A 19,140-nucleotide genomic window follows, 5' to 3' on the forward strand; every position below is an offset into this window, starting at 1 on the left:
GAATAATGAAAGATGAAATTTGCATTAAGTTATCATTAATCAGAACTTAAGCACAGCCCCCTTCCCCACAAGATGGTTATAGGTATGATGAATACTGCTGTATCCATTCACGCTCCTTCATGCAGCCTGGAATACACTTGTACATATTTCCAATCTCTCTCCTGCTCACCACAGATTTGAGTCACCATTTTCTCCTCAACATCTTCTCTCCATGTCATTCCAGGTAACTCAATATAGGCTCCAGACAAGTTCAGATAAACATATCTAACTCTTGTAACTACAGTATGTGCCTCATATAAATACAGACTCTACCACTCCAGAGACGTGCACATACCTCACAGAACTCTTGATAGCCCTATGTATCCTTTACATTTCCAGATAACTATATATGCTCCGATAACCTCATATACCCCATGTGATTTGATAGCAAGGAAACGTTAAATGCAAACCTTTTGGTATTGATCAATTCTCTTTCAAAAAATAAGTTATCTGGAAAACACCCAGCCTTAAAAGAATGTAACAGCCTCATTCCTTTCTCCCTCAACCTCATGGTCCCCCGCCACAGTAAGGAGTGGAAACAACAGGTTGTTGTTGTTGTTCTCTTCCTCCTCCTTCTCTTCCTCCTCCTTCTTCTGCTTCTCCTCCTCCTCTTCCTCCTTATTTTCTTTCTTCTTCCTCCTCCTTCCTTCTCTTTCTCCTTCTTCCTTCTTTCTCCTCATCTTCCTTCTCTTCTTCCTCCTCCTCTTCCTTACCTCTTTTCTTCATCTCCCGCCTCCTCCTCCACCTCTTTGTTTTTTTGGAAACAGGGTTTCTCTGTGTAACAGCCTTAGTGATCCTGGAACTTGGTTTGTAGACCAGGCTGGTCTCTAACTCGCATAGACCTACCTGCCTCTGCTTCCCAGGAGCTGGGACTAAAGGCAATTGCTGGCAAGCCAGCCTAGGAGTGGAGCCTTCTATATACTCTGCTCCCGTCCTGTTCCCTCTGCCTTAGATACACTGGAGAAAGCAGGACTCTCAGTAGAGAGACAGATGGCAGAGTACAGGCTTAGGCCGAGGATCCTGAACTTAATGATTATTGCTGTGGGAAAGCACAATGCTCTTTTCTTAGCTTGCTGACCAGTGTGGACAACTCATCCAGACAGTGCAGGCGCCCTTGAGTGTTCAGGCTTGGTTAGCTACGTTCCCCAGGCTGAACCTACAGTGAGTTAGTAATAAATGGAAGTTTATCACATCGGGGAATCCAATGCAAGCTACTGAGCTAGTCTTCCCTGTGGAGTGCACTTGTTATTTTGAGAGGTGTATCTGAGGACATAGATTTAATTTTAGCTGTTACTTTTATTTTCTATTGGACATTAAGTAATGCCTTTAAACTTAGAGTGTGAGACAGACAACATTGCCGCTGCCAAAAGACAGGAGAGGTGGAGGGAGAGAAGAATATGCACAAAATGATAAGAACTAGAAAGCAGAGCTGGCCTTTGCCACACTACAGATGATCAATGTGAAGTCTCCATGGTCCTTTTACCCAAATCAGAATGTATGGACAAATTAATTCAACACATTGAGAAAATGAAGCCAGAGAAGTCATTGCTTATCTGAGTCATTTAGAAGCTTGGAATATTCATTGTTCTCTGTTTTGAATACTTTCTGGAAGATGGACATAAAAACAGCCACAGATCTTCATCGTATGTGGAAATGAGGACATGAGTCAAGACTGTGGACCATGGTTGGTCAAACGGTGCTGTGGAGAAAGTGGTATAATTTAGAACATATGCTTGATATAGATAACTTAGCCCAGGCTGGGCTGCCCTTTTCAGCACTTGCGTGCAGATGCATGGTAGGCTGTGGGGTACAGTGTTGGAGGGGTCCCAGAGCTTAGCTCTATTGTGCCACCACATCACATCACATCACATCACATCACATCACATCACATCACATCACATCACATCACATCACATCACATCACATCGGCTATGGAGATTCACGAGACTCGATGATTAGAAACCATGCATCAGGTAAAAGAACAATGGCCAGCTAAAGAAGTGTCTTAGTTAGAGATTCTACTGCTGTGAACAGACATGACCAAAGCAACTCTTATAAAGGACAACAGTTAACTGGGGCTGGCTTGCAGGTTCAGATGTTCAGTCCATTATCACCATGGCAGGAGCACAGCAGTGTCTAGTCGGGCATGGCACTGGAGGAGCTGAGAGTTTTGTTTGTTTGGGTGTTTATTGTTTTTGTTTTTTTTTCGAGACAGGGTTTTTCTGTATAGCCCTGGCTGTCCTGGAATTCACTCTGTAGACCAGGCTGGCCTCGAACTCAGAAATCCTCCTGCCTCTGTCTCCCAAGTGCTGGGATTAAAGGCGTGTGCCACCACCTTCATCCAAAGAAAGCCAGGAGCAGACTGTCCTCAGACAGCTAGAAGGAGGGTCTCAAAGCCCACACCCACAGTGACATATTTCAACAAGGCCACACCCCCTTATAGTGCCACTCCCTGGGCCAAGCATATTCAAACTACCATAGGAAGATACTCAGCAATGACCTCTGGGCCATCATACATATGTGTGTATGTGTGTTTGCATGTGTGTGGGACATGCAAACACACATACACACAGAGAGAGCTGAGACACATTCCATCCCTCAGTATGTAAATTCTGTGTCTTAATTTCTAATCTCATGATGAATAAACAGGAAAGAAACCACTTGACCCTCACAGATGCTACAAAACACCCTTTTATGCTAACGTGCTCATTGCCCCATTCATGTCGCAAGCACACACATTTACCCGACACTAGCACTTCTCCAGGGGCTCAGTGTATCCTGAGAAGATGAGAAAGACAGCCACACTGTGTCAGCCCTCATGGAACGTACATTGGTTGGGAGGCAGAAACTAATCAAGTTACCAAATGAGCCTGGAATGTACTTTCTGCTGGTAGCAGGTGAGGGTGGAGGATACCTGGCTTGTGTGTGCATGTGTGCATGTGTGTATGTGTGTGTGTGTGTGTGTGTGTGTGTGTGTATGAACCCACTGACAACAGCCTCCTACTATTCAACCACTCTCTGAAAAGAAACATCAATTAAACACAGAAAAACACATATGCTGCCCTATGACACCCTCTTGGCTTTATTTGCACACTTCAGAAAGCCAGCTGCTTGTTACCTACAAAGAGAGATACATTTAAACATTCTTTAAAAAAAAATGCTGTTGTTCAAGTCATGCAGTAGTATTGGAGAATTTAATAAACTTCCTACATGTCCAGGGTTGGTGCTTAGGAATATTTAGGAAGTTGTTCAGAATCAAGCAGCCCCGGCTATGCCTGCGGTACTGCTCAGGTGGCTTCCAATCTGTCCCAGAGCTGGGACCTTGTCTCTGATCTCAGAGGTTGGGGGGAAGAGGAAAGCAGGCACTCGGGACGTGGTTCTGTTCCTCTGCTCTCCCAAGGAGACAAGTTTGTCATCAGCTCTGTTCATGGGATACACACCGGCTCTGCCCTCCTCAGCAAAGGCGTTAGCTAATCTTAAAGTGACAACTCAGACCAGCCTCTCACCCTTAATATAGCTCTGTAGGCAGAGGTAGGAGAAGACCAGCTCAGGAACAGATACTGAAAATGCCAGAATTGAGTAGGTGGTGGAGAAGAAGCTGGTGAGCCGGAGAGGTGGAGGCTGAAGGCACCACAGGGGTTGTGCCACTATTACAGACAAGGGGCGGCATTATTCTAGGAGGAGACAGAGGAAAGGCACTGGGCAGTGTGCATGTACTTGTAAGGAGAGACAGTTGTTTCAGATTGGACAAAGCTTATACAGAGGCCCTGAGTGAATGGAAAAACTGAGAGAGCCTACAGCTCACAAGATGAGGAACTGGGTTGACAGTGAGCTGCACCTGCTTGGGAAGGGAGCTGGGGCCTGCGCTCCACAGGGCACCAGGCAAGAGGCTTGGATTTTATGCAGTTTAGGATACTTTGACTCTAATGGAAGCTTCTGGATATGGAACAGGCTTCTACCCCTGGCAAACGAAGAAGAAGAGGCCATGTTTGGTATCTGTTTGCACATTGGGCCTTTAATCTGTACTAGCTGGATCCAGGGAGAGGAAAGACTGTGAATATGCTCAGCCCAAAGTCAAAGGACCACTCCAGGTAGGAAACAGTTGTTGGCGTCCAACTGATGCCTGTATCCCACTGAAGAATGAGATTCTGTAAGAATGAGTTGTTTAAACTTCACCATGGCAACATCCTCTTGCCAAAGAAATAAAAGTCTGCCTTTCTCCTAACAGCCTACTTTAGCTCAGGCTGCTGTAACAAAAATACCATGTGGTTTAAACAGCAAGCATTTGTTTATCACATTTATGGGGTCAGCTGGAAAAGCTGAAGTCAACGTGTCCAGCAGATTTGATGTCAGCTAAGGACTCACTTTGAGGTCTATAGATGGCTACTTTGTCACTGTGGCTTTTGGGGACAGAAGGGCTAGGCAGTGGACAAGGATTCCTTCTATAAAACATTATCCAATCAGGGCTCTGTCTTTATTATTGAATCACTCTCCAAAGGCCTAAGCTCCTAACCCTCTCCTTGCATGTTGTGATTGTCACACATGCACTTAGTGTGTGTGTGCATGGGCTGTCAACAGCACTGTTCACTAGTCTAGGAGTCCTACATTATACTCTCCATATCATTTGGGTCCAGAACACGAATGTCCACAATGGCTGGTACTTTGTGTAAATATCAGTGAGCCCCTGGGGTTTGCACCCAGGAGGCTAAGGCAGGATGACTGCTTGAATTCTGGTTTGAGATGAAACTGGACATAACAAAATGCCATAAAAAGGGGAAGGGAAGCAGAGAGTGAGGAAGGAGAAAGTGAATGGGGGCAGAGGAGGGGAGAAAATAGAATGAAATGGAAAGCCGGGCATGGTGGCGCACGCCTTTAAACCCAGCACTCGGGAGGCAGAGGCAGGCAGATTTCTGAGTTCGAGGCCAGCCTGGTCTACAAAGTGAGTTCCAGGACAGCCAGGGCTACACAGAGAAACCCTGTCTTGAAAAACAAAACAAACAAACAAACAAGAATGAAATGGAAGAGTAAGCCATAACTTATTTATTCCACTTTGTGTAGTGAGAACCTCCAGGCTGGTTACGCGAAGGGCCATGGCAGGTTCTCCCAGTGCCTTTGGTCCCTTCTACTGCCAGGCCTGCATCATGTATGATATGCTCACCCACACTGTGTATGTAGTCAAAGTGTAGTCTAAGTTGGTTTTCACTGAGAGGGATCCCAGGAGCCTGGATGGTGCAGAAGTTCAAATATTAACTCTTCTTTTTATGACTTCTAATACTGACTTCGTTCAACAGTGAAAGTCAATTTTTTTTCTAATAAAGAGAATCACAGATGTGTAGTAAAGTCTATTTTTGGTCCACCTCTGTGGGCACCTGACTCGCATGTAAGACACATGTATACAGGTAAAAATGCCCATACTCATAAAAACAAGTGACTAAATCTAAACACGTTTAAAACTCTATTTGTACTATACCAGAAAAATGAAGATGGTTCGGAAGCTGGAGTTTAAAAAAATGTAATATTGATATATTCAGTCGGAAGCAAATATACTCACTCCTCTAATAGACAAGGCATATTTCCAACATAAATCAGGACTTCCAGGCAAGCTATTGAAGGCCACAGGAATCAGTATAGGATTGTTGATGGACCTAAAACAAGGTGATCCACAGAGGAAAGAGTTAAAAAAATATCCGTTATAGAGTTACACTTGATAAAATTAGGTAATGGATTTAAAAATCACATTTACTAGAACATTTTTGTAGATTATCTGTAAGGTAGAAGAATTCATCCACTTACAAAGTCTACTATGTTCTTGGTGGACAGTAATTATTTCTCATTCTTTATCTACCATAGATATGAAAATCATTGTCCAACCTCCCCCTCCCCCCCAAATCTGTGGTCAGCACAAAGACTCATTGTTATGGCTTGTGAATTTTTTGTGTTTGAATACATGGTTCTTAAATGGTTGTGCTATTTTGGAAGGTCATTGTGTTTTGTGTGTCACCTTGACACAAGCTGGAGTTATCACAGAGAAAGGAGCCTCCCTTGAGGAGATGCCTCCATGAGATCTAGCTGTAAGGAATTTTCTCAATTAGTGATCAAGTAGGGAGGGCCCCTTGTGGGTGGTACCATCTCTTGGGATCTATAAGAAAGCAAACTGAACAAGGAGGGGAAGCAAGCCAGTTAGTAACATCACTCCATGGCCTCTGCATCAGCTCCTGCTTCCTGACTTGCTTGAGTTCCAGTACTGGCTTCCTTTGGTGATGGACAGCAATGTGGAAATGTAAGCTGAATAAACCCTTTCCTCCCCAAGTTGTTTCTTGGTCATGATGTTCGTGCAGGAATAGAAACCCTGACTAAGATAGTCTTAGGACCTTTGGGACACATGAGCCTAGCTGACCAACCTAGAGCCATAGGTGTAGACCTAAATGGTTATGGGCCAGCTTGGTTGCAGTCTGAGCTCTGTTATATCTCCTGAGGTATAAAAGGTCCTGCCCCACTGCAGATGGAGCCCCAGGTTGCCACCAGTCTCTAATAAAACTGTGAGCCAAGATAAATATTTCTTCCCTGAAGTTGCTTCTTGTCAGGCATTTGGTCCTAGCAGCAAGGAGTAAATGGGAGTTCAAGTTGGCCAGCAGAACCCCCTCTACCATTTTTAGTAGAGTTTCCCAGCCCTAGGTGGAATGATGTAGCTCCATTTCTCTGCTTCTCTTGCAGCTAAGAATAGCTGCAAATGGGCTGATAAACCATGGTAGAAGTGCATGGGAGTTCCCTAAAGGCTACTTCAGAGAACTCATCTGGGATAAGGAGACTGTCCTTTCTATTTACTCTCTGCCACTTCTTGGAGTATGAAGGCAGTGTAGGCTCAATGTTGGTGGAGCAGAAGGGGCTCTGTCCTTTCTAGTAGAGCTTCCATATAAGCCCTAGAAGGAGTGTTTATAGAGAACAACAAACACTCCTGCATTTCAGCACCGTCACTAGGCCTCTGCTATTAGGAGTCTAATTGATATGCATGGTCTTATTATGAAAATTGGACTATACAATGCCTTAGCCTATTTTCTGTTGCTATAACTTAATACCATACACTAGGAATTTATTAAGAAAAGAGGTTTTGGTGTATGGTTCTAGAGGAGAGAAATCTAAGAGCCTAGCTTTGGCTTCTGGTCAGCATTGGTAAGGCCTTTCTAATGCAGCTATCGAATTGTGAGCCAGAGTTAGTGTACTAGCTTAGGTCTCTTTTCTTCCTCTAACACCACCAAGGGTGCAGCCCTCACGACCTCAGTGGATCTTGATTACCTCCCACACATTCAGCCTCCACATACCAGAAATGTATCATTTGGGAGATTAAGTTTCAACATGGGTTCTGGAAGAGACAAGCACTCAGACCCTGGTATGAAATGTGCTTGTTTTTCTAGGCAAACAAGGTTTAAGAATGTTTGCTTTGTGGTGATCTTAAAGTTCCTATCAGCTGCACCGAGGTAAACTCATAGTATGGAATGATTTCCCAGAAAACTGAGGCATTAGTTGTATGAAAAGATTTGGGGATGAAAATGTAGTGTGGGACTTTCCTCTGCTCCCAGTAGGCCAGAGTATCCAGTCATGGAGCACCCCGACCCCTGGCTCTGGATACAATAGTGTCTGAATCAGTGGTCCCAGCTCCACCCTATGCCACACGGTTCAGAAATTCTTGCATTCCAAGTATGGGGACATCGGCTAAAGAGATCACGTTGCTCACAGTGCCAATTCCGGGTAGACATTAGAGATGGGGCAAAGCTACCTTGGTCCACACCGTCATGCTACAGTAGTTTTCAAACCATGCCCCTTAGGGAAGCTCTGAGAAAGGCTGCAGATGCTCCAGGCACCCCCTGCCTCAGCAGGTCCACTGTCTGTGTGCCGGGGCTCTTCCAAGTGAGGACAGATATCTAGGGATAGCCAAGGGGATTCACCTGGAGAGAGAATATGAAGACGTCTCTGTAGGCTGTGGATGTAGCTCAGTCAGGAAAGTGTCTGCTGTACAATCGTGAACAACAACTAAACAACAGCAAAAAACTCAAACTCCAAGGTGGATATTACTCCAGGAAGAATTACACCAGAGGTTGTCTCTTCTTGCTTCTGTACATATGCACACAAACATGCGTGCGTATACAACCCATGGATACACACATACACACACAAACCCACTTACAATGGTTTCTATTATCCAAGATATGAAAATTAATAGGCAACGTACTAACATTCAATCTAGGGATCCTCCGCTATGAGTTATTTCAAGGTAAGAGCAGGCATATCAGATTCTGCAGGATGGTTTTAGACGTTTCAAGAGGACTCCTGTAATGGTCACCTTCTCCCTTTGCTGGCAGTTGCACGCCCCATCTGTGGCCTCAGAGCTCTGAATACTGCCCCGTTCCCCAAAGAGTGTCCTTTCCAGCCTTATCTGGCAGCATAGGACAAGCACAGCAGTAATGACGTAATCCTTCATCTTGGTGGCATGAGAAAGGCCCACATCTTGTTTACATCGCATTCTAATATAGGTCAGCTGGTTCTCTGGACAGTAGCTCAGAAATTCAGGAGGGAATTCAGAAATAGGAGTCTATTTTCTCGCTAGACGGTTGAGGGGTTTAACTGCCTTTTGTGCCCCGAGATGGGTTTCCTTCCCCCAATTTTGGCTTAGTCTGCTTAAACAGAAAATGGGGAGCTCACAGGCCTACAGCTTCAGATAAACACGTTCAAGGCCAGCTTTGAACACAGCTGACCAACCAGGAGTGGGGTATACTGGTAGGAGAAAATGTCTGCCAGACCTTTGTCCCAGGTCAGGAGGGTGAATAAAAAGCTTATCTGTGGCCCCTTTCCCCTCCTGTCTGTCTGTCTGTATGTATGTCTGTTTGTGTGTGTCTGTCTATCTGTCTGTATGTCCAGGATATGTCTGACTCCGAGTCTCTCACTCCCATCCTCTGGTCCCACCATCTTTCCCAGAGCACAATGGATGAATGTGTATACTGGGGACACAGGATGTCTTAGGAGCTGCTGTTCTATTCTTCCAGCTACTGGTCTGAAAATAAAGGTAGCCTGACCTGAGCGCAAAGGATCATGGTATAAAGGGCTAAAGCATATCCAGAGAACACACTGCATTCTCAACAATGGTGCTCATTTAACAGATATATGAAGAGGCAGGATCCGGGTTGGCTGGATGCCTTAAGGGTCCAGAGACCTGGTTGTGAGACCTTGCTTTGTGTTCACGTTGGCTAACTCGGCACATCTCACTGTGCATTTGTGTATGACTAATGGCTATTGTCTTGTGCAAGATTGAACCGAATTTTACAATGAGATGGTTGTATCTAGTCTTTACTCTGCCAGATTGTGGCTTTCCCTGAACATTCTGAAATTATTCTTACCTAAGTCACCAGGGACCTCGTAATTACCAAAACCAACAGATACCTTTTAGTCTTTATTTTCCTGTACCCTGTCTTTCTTCTTAATTTTGGGGCACCTGAAAGCAGATCTTTTTTTTTCTTTTTTCTTTAATTAATTTAATTTTTACATTCTATATTCCATTCCCTGCCCCGGCATCTACCTTCCAACAGTTCCACATCCCAAACCTCTTCACCACCACACCCTATCTCTGTGTGGATGCCCCTACCCCCTACCCCACCTGACCTCTAAGCTCTCTGGGGCCTCCAGTCTCTTGAGGGTTAGGTGCATCATTTCTGAATAAACACAGACCTGGAACTCCTCTACTGTATGTTTGCTGAGGGCCTCATATCAGCTGGTGTATGCTATCTGTTTGGTGGTCCAGTATTTGAGAGATCTCGGGAGTCCAGATTAATTGAGGTTGCTGGTCCTCTTACAGGATCACCCTTCTCCTCAGCTTCTTTCAGCCTTCCCTAATTCAACAACAGGGGTCAGCTGCTTCTGTCCATTGGTTGGGTGCAAATATCTGCATTTGACTCTTTCAGCTGCTTGTTGGGTCTTTCAGGGAGCAGTCATGATAGGTCTCTTTTATTTTTCTAGTGCTCCATAGCCTGAGTAATAGTGTGAGGCCTTGGGACCTCCCCTTGAGCTGGATCCCACTGTGGGTCTGTCACTGGACCTTCTTTTCCTCAGCCTACTCTCCATTTTCATCCCTGTAATTCTTTCAAATAGGAACAACTATGGGTCAGAGATGTGACTATGGAATGGCAACCCCATCCCTCACTTGATGTCCTGTCTTCCTGCTGGAGGTGGGCTCTATAAGTTCCCTCTCTGTATTGTCTGACATTTCATCTAAGATCCCACTCTTTGAGTCCTGAGTGTCTCTCACTTCCCAGGTCTCTGGTGCATTCTGGAGGGTCATCCCAACTTCCTATTTCCTGAGGATTCCTGTTTCCATTTTTTCTGCTGGTCCTCAGGGCTTCAGTTCTATTCCCTTTCACAATACCAGATCAGGTTCCCCTCTCCCCTCCCCCAGCCCCCCTGGCTCCCTCCCCCATCCACTTTCCCTCCAAGGTCCCTCCCTCCCTCCCTCCCCACTTATGACTGGTTTCTTCTCTCTACCAAGTGGGACTTAGGCATCCTCACTCATGCACTTCAACTTGTTGACCTCTGAAAGCAGATCTTATTTATTTAATATGAGGATATTGTAATTCATTGAGCATATTCCTTCCCATGCTCCATCCTCTCTCTGCAACCCGCCCCTTTCTGTACAACTGTAATGTTGCTACTGTTATGAACCATAATGTAAATATCTGTGTTTTCCAATAGTCTTAGGAGACCCCACTGAAAGGGTTATTTGACCCTCAATGGGGTGGTAACCCTCAGGTTGATAACCACTGCTCTACAGGATGAGTTCTAACCTGTGGCCTATGGGCCATGTAGGACTCAGGATAGCTACGGTTGGACTTGATTGTGCTGTTCTTATGCACGATTCATATAGGTGGCCACATCTTTGTGAAACGTCAAAAGGTTGGGCATGCCTACTTCAGAAGTTTGACTACTGCTTTCAAACTATATACACATACATAGTTTTATGTATCTATGTAAAATCAAGGCATATCATGTAAGGGAAAACATGATATTTGCTCTTTTGGAGAGTGGATTAATTCAATTTCCCCATGTGGAATGAGATTCCTTTGTACAGTGACTCTGTGGCTCCCCTGTGGTCTCCCATGGGCAGTTGTTCACCTAGTTCTCACTGAAAGGGTGCTACTATTGGCCATCATACTCTGCCAGTTTTGTGGCTTCAGTGGTTTGGTGACTCCTGCTTTTGGGTTTGGTTTAGGCCTCATTCTCTGAATGTGGATACTTATGCTGAACAGCATATAAGTCATTTCCTTAGGAACCACAGAGATGCTAGAACTACACACACACTAAACATGTCTAAGCCTGCTGTTGAGATCTGAGCTCAAGCCCTCTACCCAAGACCCTGTTTCTCATTAGCACCTCCTCCATAGCCACCTTCAACCTGCAGACTCCGAGAGCAACCCGAGTTCATCATCCTTTCATGAATCCCTGTTGCCCCACTCAAGTGGAACTATAGCTCCTAATAAGAGTGCATCAAGGATGCACTCAGTATCTTCCCATTTACAGTTTCTCCTGCCTACAACCAGCTCGTCTACCTAGCCTCTACAACAGTCTAACGCACATACCTCAAGTTCCACTGCTGGCCTCAGGAAATGAATGAACATGGTGTGGGACAATGGGCTATGCACAGACAGCCTAGTCTCCATTTGAGCTGAGGTCATGAACCCTGGTAGGACCCGGTGGTGATAATTTTCACCTACATGTGATGGAAGGCATTGCCTCATGTCTCCTGGACCCCTGGCTCCTGTTGAAGTTACTGCTCTCACAGCCCCCACAGGAGAGGCTCATGGCTTTCAGTCACGTATACAATGTTCCAAGCTTCTGACTTTCAGGCTAGACTCCTCCCAGTCACCTAGCAACAGCAAGATAACAATCCCACTATAAGAGGGGCTGCTTGGCCCCACCTTGCTCTCTCCCTCTTACTCTCTCTTACTCTATAAGCTTTTACCTCTCTCCTTTTATGCTTTCTTACTCTCTAGCCTTTCTTCTCTCTCTCTCTCTTTCTCTTTCCCCCTTCTCTCCTCTTGGCCATGGCTGGTCTCTGTCTCTCTTTCTACCTTTTTTCTTTCCCCCTGCTTTTCTACAGTAAAGCTCTAAAACCATAGTATGACCGTCTCTGTTCATCAAGGCCCTGACTAAGGACTCTCGCCTGCGTGGGAACCTCTCTTCCTCTGCCCTCTTTCTGTATCTCTGGGGCCAAGAGTGTCACTCCAGGTCCCCTATTCTGTTCTCAGCTCCTCTGCCATATCCAGTGTGGGATGCCGGAGACTGAGAACCTGGTACCGGGGGCTGCCCCTTGTCCATCCCCCGCCTTGTGTGGTCAGAGGCTTCACACAGCCAGATGCCCACCTGGGGCCACTGTGGAAAGAGTCTGACAGTCCTCCCTTGTCTGCCTGCTCAGAGCACTGGAACTCTGGTGGGACTCGGGCTCTCTCCCTCCCCACTCTTCCCCTACACCCACAGCCCAGCAACGTGGTAGATGAGACAGAGGTTCCATTCAGTGCTCCAGAGATGACTTTGCAATTGCTAGTGCTTGCTGCTCTTACAGAGGCCCAGAGTTCAGTTCTCCCCCCCCCACCCCCCACGAGGCAGGTCACAATTGTCTCTAACCAGGGGATCCTGTGCCCTCTTCTGACCTATGCAAGGACCCCACACAGAACATAAACATAAATAAAAATAAATTGAAAAAGGAAGAATGGAACAAGAAAGGAAGGAAGGGAGGGAGGGAGGGAGGGAGGGAGGGAGGAAGGAAGGAAGGAAGGAAGGAAGGAAGGAAGGAAGGAAGGAAAAGAAAAAAAGCTTTGTGCCAGAAGCTATGATCCCCATCATACCTTTATGGTACTTTGTTCAACTTCTCCAAACCTTGGGCTCCTTCCCAGGGGAATGAGGAAAATAAATAATGGAATCTATGTTTATAGGATTGCTGTGATCATTAAATAAGATGGGCAGCTATCGCTCAGTATCTGTGGGAGGCTGGTTCTAGGACCCCCCTATAGATGTCCAAATCCTTCATATAAGGTGGCATAGAAGTTATGCACAACCTCCTGTATGATTTAAACCATCTCTGGATTACATATAATACCCAATAACATGAAAATTCTATGCAAATATTAATAATATATTATTAATACTCAGAGGCTAACAACCAGAAAGGGTCTGCACGTGGTAACCCTTAGCTCTATCAGCGATGTAAGATTTTAGTGACATCAGGTAGCCTGAGGTTTTTGTTTTGTTTTCTTTTGTTTTGTTTGTTTCTTTCTTTTTGTTTTTAGTTTAGTTTTTTTTTTTTTTTTTTTGATGTAACAATGATACATAGAGATCTTTGGGTAGGCTGAAGACAAAAAAGCTTCAGTTGTATTAGACACTTGTCAGGGCTGGCGTTTCACAAAGAGTTTTGAAGTCCCTGTAACTAAGGGTTTTAGACTTTCTAGAAGGCAAAAATTTAATTAAAAACAAAAACCTCATAAATGTTCCCGTTAAATCCTTACAAAGTCATGGTGGCACTAGGAGAAGTGAAGATTCAAGATGCACATTCTGATAAACACAGAAATTATCTTGAATACAAAAATGCATTGACTCTATCTAACCCAAGGCAATATCTGACATGCACAGAACACTTAGGTCAGCCAAGCTTGGGCCGTCACCTAACACAAAGCTTTCTTCCTTCCTTCCTTCCTTCCTTTCCTTCCTTCCTTCCTTCCTTCTTTCCTTCCTTCCTTCCTTCCTTCCTTCTTTCTTTCTTTCTTTCTTTCTTTCTTTTTATTTTCCCCGAGACAGGGTTTCTCTGTATAGCCCTGGCTGTCCTGGAACTCACTTTTGTAGACCAAGCTGGCCTTGAACTCAGAAATCTGCCTGTCTCTGCCTCCCAAGTGCTGGGATTAAAGGCGTGCACCACTGCCACCTGGCTAAAGCTTTCTTTTATAAATAATTCATTTAGCTTTATTTTATGTGCATTGGTATGAAGGCCCCTTGGAACTGGAGTTACAGACAGTTTTAAGCTGCCATGTGGATGCTGGGAATTGAACCTGGGTCCTTTGGAAGAGCAGACAGTGTTCTTAACCACTGAGCCATCTTTCCCGCCCACAAAGCTTTCTTTATACCTAGCTGCTAAACGTCTTATGCAGTTGGTTGCCTGCTGGGCTGAGGCTTGGAAACAGAAGAGTCATTTGAGTGCTCAGTATTAATGTATGGTTGATGTACATTAATGTATACTTTAGACTTATGTCTAAGGCTCCATGATCCAAACCGGAAACAGAACCAACTTCTGGGAGCAGCAGAGCAGACTCAAAAGTCCAGTGGGATCTCTGTGAAGTGAGGAAATAAATCCAGAGAGTCTTTCTGGGGAAAATGTTGGCCTAGTGGATAGACTGGAGTCAGGACAGAAAATGCCATCTGAGATGGGAGTAGGCAAACAATATATATGGATAGCGAAGGCTCAGGAGCCAAAGGAGAAATGCAAATAAAAACCCGGTGAAATGATTATAGTTGTGAAGCTGGGACCATGATTGACAAGGAGATCCTCTGTGCGGGGCTAATAAGTATAGGGAAAAATTAATATAACTCCACACCTAATGCCTTTTCCTGAAATGAGCTGATCAGGCTAAAATCATAGCGTTTAGTCATCGATGGAATTGTGCGTAGTCCCTCTGAATCAATCCCCTTGTTGTGGGGGGAGGTCTCTGTAGGATAGTCATTTCAACCTATTTCACAGGTGGAAAAACTGACAGCCAGAGTCGCTGAGTAAGTCATTCAAATCACTGGATCAAATCGACTTTCAGCCGCTGGGTCAGAGCTCCGAAGTCTTTGCTTTGTTGCTATGCAGTGAGTGTAAGCGCAACCCTTTCACCTGGAGGAGCACGGATCCAATTCCAGGGTTCTACCTGCTCTACACTTTCTGTGTTTGCTCTGATGACTGGCCTCATTATCTGCAGAGAAGTTCAGCTCTTTCACAGTTACAGAAAAGTGGCTCACCTGTGTGAGTAAATGCCACACCGGAAGTGGCCTGCTCCAAATATGATAAAAGCACCCGATGCAAGCAGAAGAATCGCTCGTCCCAGACAGAGCCCCAGGGCATGGTCTTTGACACCATAGAACAATCCTGGAAAGAACTGGACTTGTGGGTGGAGAATGGGGACCGGAAAGCTGAGCAGAGGGCTTGTCTGTGACACAGTGAGGGTCACCGGAGGGGTAAGCCACGCTCACTGCAAGGACAGGCAAGTTTAGGCCTGATCCTTAAAGGGAATGATACTCAGAAGCTTGGCTGCCTGGTGTGGCAGCTGTGTGTGAGGAGCTGGTGGATGAGAGTGGAGACTGGAGGAGGGGCAGAGGGACTTCCCACTGCACCAGGCACTGTGGGTGCCTCTGCCTCTGACTGCTCGTTGTGGAAGTTGTGTGTGTGTGTGTGTGGGGGGGGGGGTTGGGGGGTTGGGGGGAGTGGGGGGGGGGTGAGGCTCCTCTGATACCTGAGAGGTTTTTGTCTGTTTTCAGGTTAATGATTTATTTTTATTTTATTTTATTTTTTTGCTATTGTTTGCTCTTAGAATAGATAACAAGACTTGGTTGAACTGATGTCTTCACAGGTGAGGACTGTCGAAGGGAGGTACCGTTCTCCACCTCTGGGCTCCTCTTTTCTGAACGTCTCATCCCTTCTACCTGTGAAACTTCCATTTTGTCATAGTCCTGTTCTGAAGGCCCTCCCCTGCCAGGTGAGTGAGTACCCACTCTCCTGCCTTCTTTACTAGCATTGGGGAAACCATCTAAATAGCACTAAGATCTTATTAATGTGCAGGAGCCAGAATCTCTGGACCTGGAATCTGTGGATATGCAGGGTCAGTCCCAGCACCTCGCTGAACCTTGGCATAAGTGCTAGGCAATGTGAACCCTACCCTCAATAGAAATGAAGGTGACTGTAGATTTAGCAGCCACACAGTAGCTCAGAACTAAAGGAATATGGCACTCAGCAGGTTCTCAATGCATTCTCCAACAGGTAAGTGAATGACTGACATCTTCAATGCTGTGATGTTGACCAAAGGCTTTATGTAAGAGCCTGCATGTCTCCTGGGGATGGGGCCTCAAGCAACTCTACTCTGTATGATACCAGAAGACGCTCTGGGAGGGATGTCTCAACAGCATAAGAAGAGGCAATAGCAGAACCATGTGCAACTACCCTGGCTGCTGTGCAGAGCTGTCGATGTCACATCTAGATGGCAGGCATTGTGGGACAGTAGAATAGGTTGTAGACAAAAAGGTAAGCTTTCCTTACCAAGGTCCTTCTGAAGGGATGCTGCACTCCGCGCAGTCTTCTATAAGGATGGAAAATCATTTTGGCAGTAAAGCTGTAAGAGTGGCAGCTGTGTGCCATATCCCTTCAGCTGAGAGAACGGCCTGATTCTGTCTCCTGTATGTCTAGAGGGTAATATTCTCTACCCACTCTTGCTTTCATTGTGTTGGGCCAACTGGCTTTCATATAATCTATTGTAGTGGTTCTGTGTTTTCAGGCCCCTGGCCTCAACTCTACTCAAGACCTTTTATATAATTCAGGAACAATTTACTTGGTTCTTAGGGCCTGTAATATACTGTGACAACACTCCAGGAACACAGGAGAAGGTTATAATGCTTTGTCCTGGAGGAACTTGGTTCTGGACCCATAGAGCAATACAGAGACCTGTTATAGAAAGCTAATGAACAGCGGAGTTAGACAGTTCTAAGGAGGCGTGGTGGTTTGAATATGCTTGGCCCAGGGAGTGGCACTGTTAGGAGGTGTGGCCTTGTTGGAGGAAGTGTGTTGCTGGGTAGGGTGGGCTTTAAGACACTCCTCCTAGCTACCTGGGAGACAGACAGTCTTTTCCTAGCAGCTTTCAGATGAAGATGTAGAACTCTCAGCTCCTTCTGCCTGGATGCTGCCACGCTCCTGCCTTAATGATAATAGACTGAACTTCTGAACCCATAAGCCAGCACCAATTAAGTGTTTGTTTTTATAAGAGTTGCTGTGGTCATGGTGTCTCTTCATAGCAATGGGAACCCTAACTAAAACAGAAGGTTAGTCCTTAATAGTGTGAACTGGAGTTAGATGGTTTTAGGGAAGTTAGTCTCTAGGACTGTGAACTGGATTGGTGACAGGAAGGTCTAGAGGACGATTGACAGAGCCGTGGTTGCTCTTCTATCCAGCTTGCCAGAGCCAGTTGCCTTTGTCACCCTTTGACTTCTTCCTGGCACAGTTTGCTTTGCTGAGCACTTCATGCATATTATGTTGTAGCACCGAATCCCTCATGGCTCCAATTGAACATGGGGATCTTTACGCCAATAACTTGACTTCTCTCGTGAATCTAGCTCCAGCCTCAGGCTCCGGCCTCCAGCCCCTCGCTGGCTCTTCTGTGACAGCCTCCCCTCAAGAGCATTCAGTCGTTACCATAACTTCCTAGGTGACAGCTAAACACCACTCAGATCTTAGCAGCTGACTTCAGCCTGGCAGGCTGCGACTCCTCCATCCTGCTTGTAGCTGGCTGAACAAAGCAGAAATGAGAGTGGAGGTCAAAGGAGTGACGGCTGGCCGCAGAAACAGTTCCTTCGTGTTAGCTAATCTTGGTTGTCAGTCTGATGGCACCAAAGCAGCGGGCACACCTGTGAGCGGTTTCCATGATTGGATTATTTGAGGTGGGAAAACTTGTCCAAAATCCAGGTCATACCTTCTGATGGCAGCCCATACAAAAGATGTGGAAGAAGGTAGCTTTTGCTTTTTTGCCTGCTTGCCTTTGCTCTCCCTGGGATCCTGCTGATGTGACACTCCATTGCTAGTATTAGAGCCTACTGTTTTTGGATTTCAACATAGACTGAAGACCAGCAGCTCCTTAGGAATCCTCCAGGGCTAGAGGATTCTAGGTGCTATATTGGGACTGTGGAGGCATCCAGTCTCACAGACTGAACAGCGACTGGATTCTTGGCCACTCTGTTGTGAGATAGCCATTATTTGACTACCTACCTGTATGCGCTACACAGCCTGTAAGGCACAGTAATAAATTTCTCAATCTTTCAATCTCTCTCTGTCTCTCTTTGCTTCTCTCTGTCTCTGTATCAGGTAAGATACAGGTCTGTTGCCTTGGAAACCCAACTCCACAGGAAATATGGTCCTACAATTTCCAGGAGAACTTCCAGCTACACAGCACGTGCCTACAGCTTTTAGTATTTATAGAGAATGAGGCCGGGAGGCCTCCCAGGCTAATATCCAACTCAGGCCATTTACTGCTGCCCAGAGTTGAGAAAAGGTTCCCTGCTGTCCAGCAGGTCCAGGGGCAGCTTTTCAGGGGTGGGGGGTGGGGGCAGGGAAAGACCCACAATGTATGGCAGGCAGGATGCCCGTGGCTTTCTCCAGTTTGGCAAAGTTTCTGTGTAAAGGGGACCTTGAAGGGTGGAGAAACTTGGTCTCAGCAGGGTGGCCCCCTGCTTGTGCTAATAACAGAATTTTCACTGGGATGGCTAGAAACAGACATCCTTTTTATGTCATCTTAGATAATAGTTTCCTTATCTACTGAAAATGGAAGCAAGACAAAGCCAGCGCTTTTTCACACGTGCATGCAGTCATCAATTTGTCCACAGTTCAAGAGGGCAGAGGGAGCGCAGCTAGCCCATAGAATGAGCCACTCGGGGCATCTCCTTAGTTGAAGTCAAAATTCTCAGCAGAATTTTATTAAAAAGCACCTTATCATCAGCACATAAAAAGGGAAGATTCAATTATAGCCCAGTTCTCCACTCTGAGAGTTGCATGGGCTATCTCAGGACATTCGGGTTACTGACAACTAGAAAATGTACAGATACCATTAGAACAGCAGGGAACATGTGCCCTTGAGCAGCCAAACAGTAAAGACATTCTTTAACACCCACAGACGTCACTTTCAACATATTCATGCTACAAAGGGAAAGTTCACCTTCCCGTCGTTCTCAGAGGCTTTTGCCCATTCACATTCCAACTTAAACAAGTTTCACGTTATACAATAAGTTACGGTTACTGTGTTTCCACCCTTGAATAACAGAGCCATCCCAGTTTTGTGGAAA

At 45.7% G+C, this 19,140-nt stretch overlaps 1 long non-coding RNA gene across 1 annotated transcript; it reads right to left on the reverse strand.

The window, feature by feature from the left end:
* Window positions 1-1,429: 1,429 nt before the first annotated feature.
* On the reverse strand, window positions 1,430-7,932 carry Gm36158. The gene is made up of 3 exons (XR_380458.1): window positions 7,814-7,932; window positions 5,591-5,684; window positions 1,430-1,738 (listed from the first exon to the last, which is right to left on the reverse strand). It is a non-coding gene; the product is annotated as a predicted gene, 36158 (long non-coding RNA).
* Window positions 7,933-19,140: the final 11,208 nt, after the last annotated feature.

Source organism: Mus musculus, chromosome 10, assembly GCF_000001635.26.
Source record: "Mus musculus strain C57BL/6J chromosome 10, GRCm38.p6 C57BL/6J".
In the NCBI taxonomy this organism is placed as follows: Eukaryota; Metazoa; Chordata; class Mammalia; order Rodentia; family Muridae; genus Mus; species Mus musculus.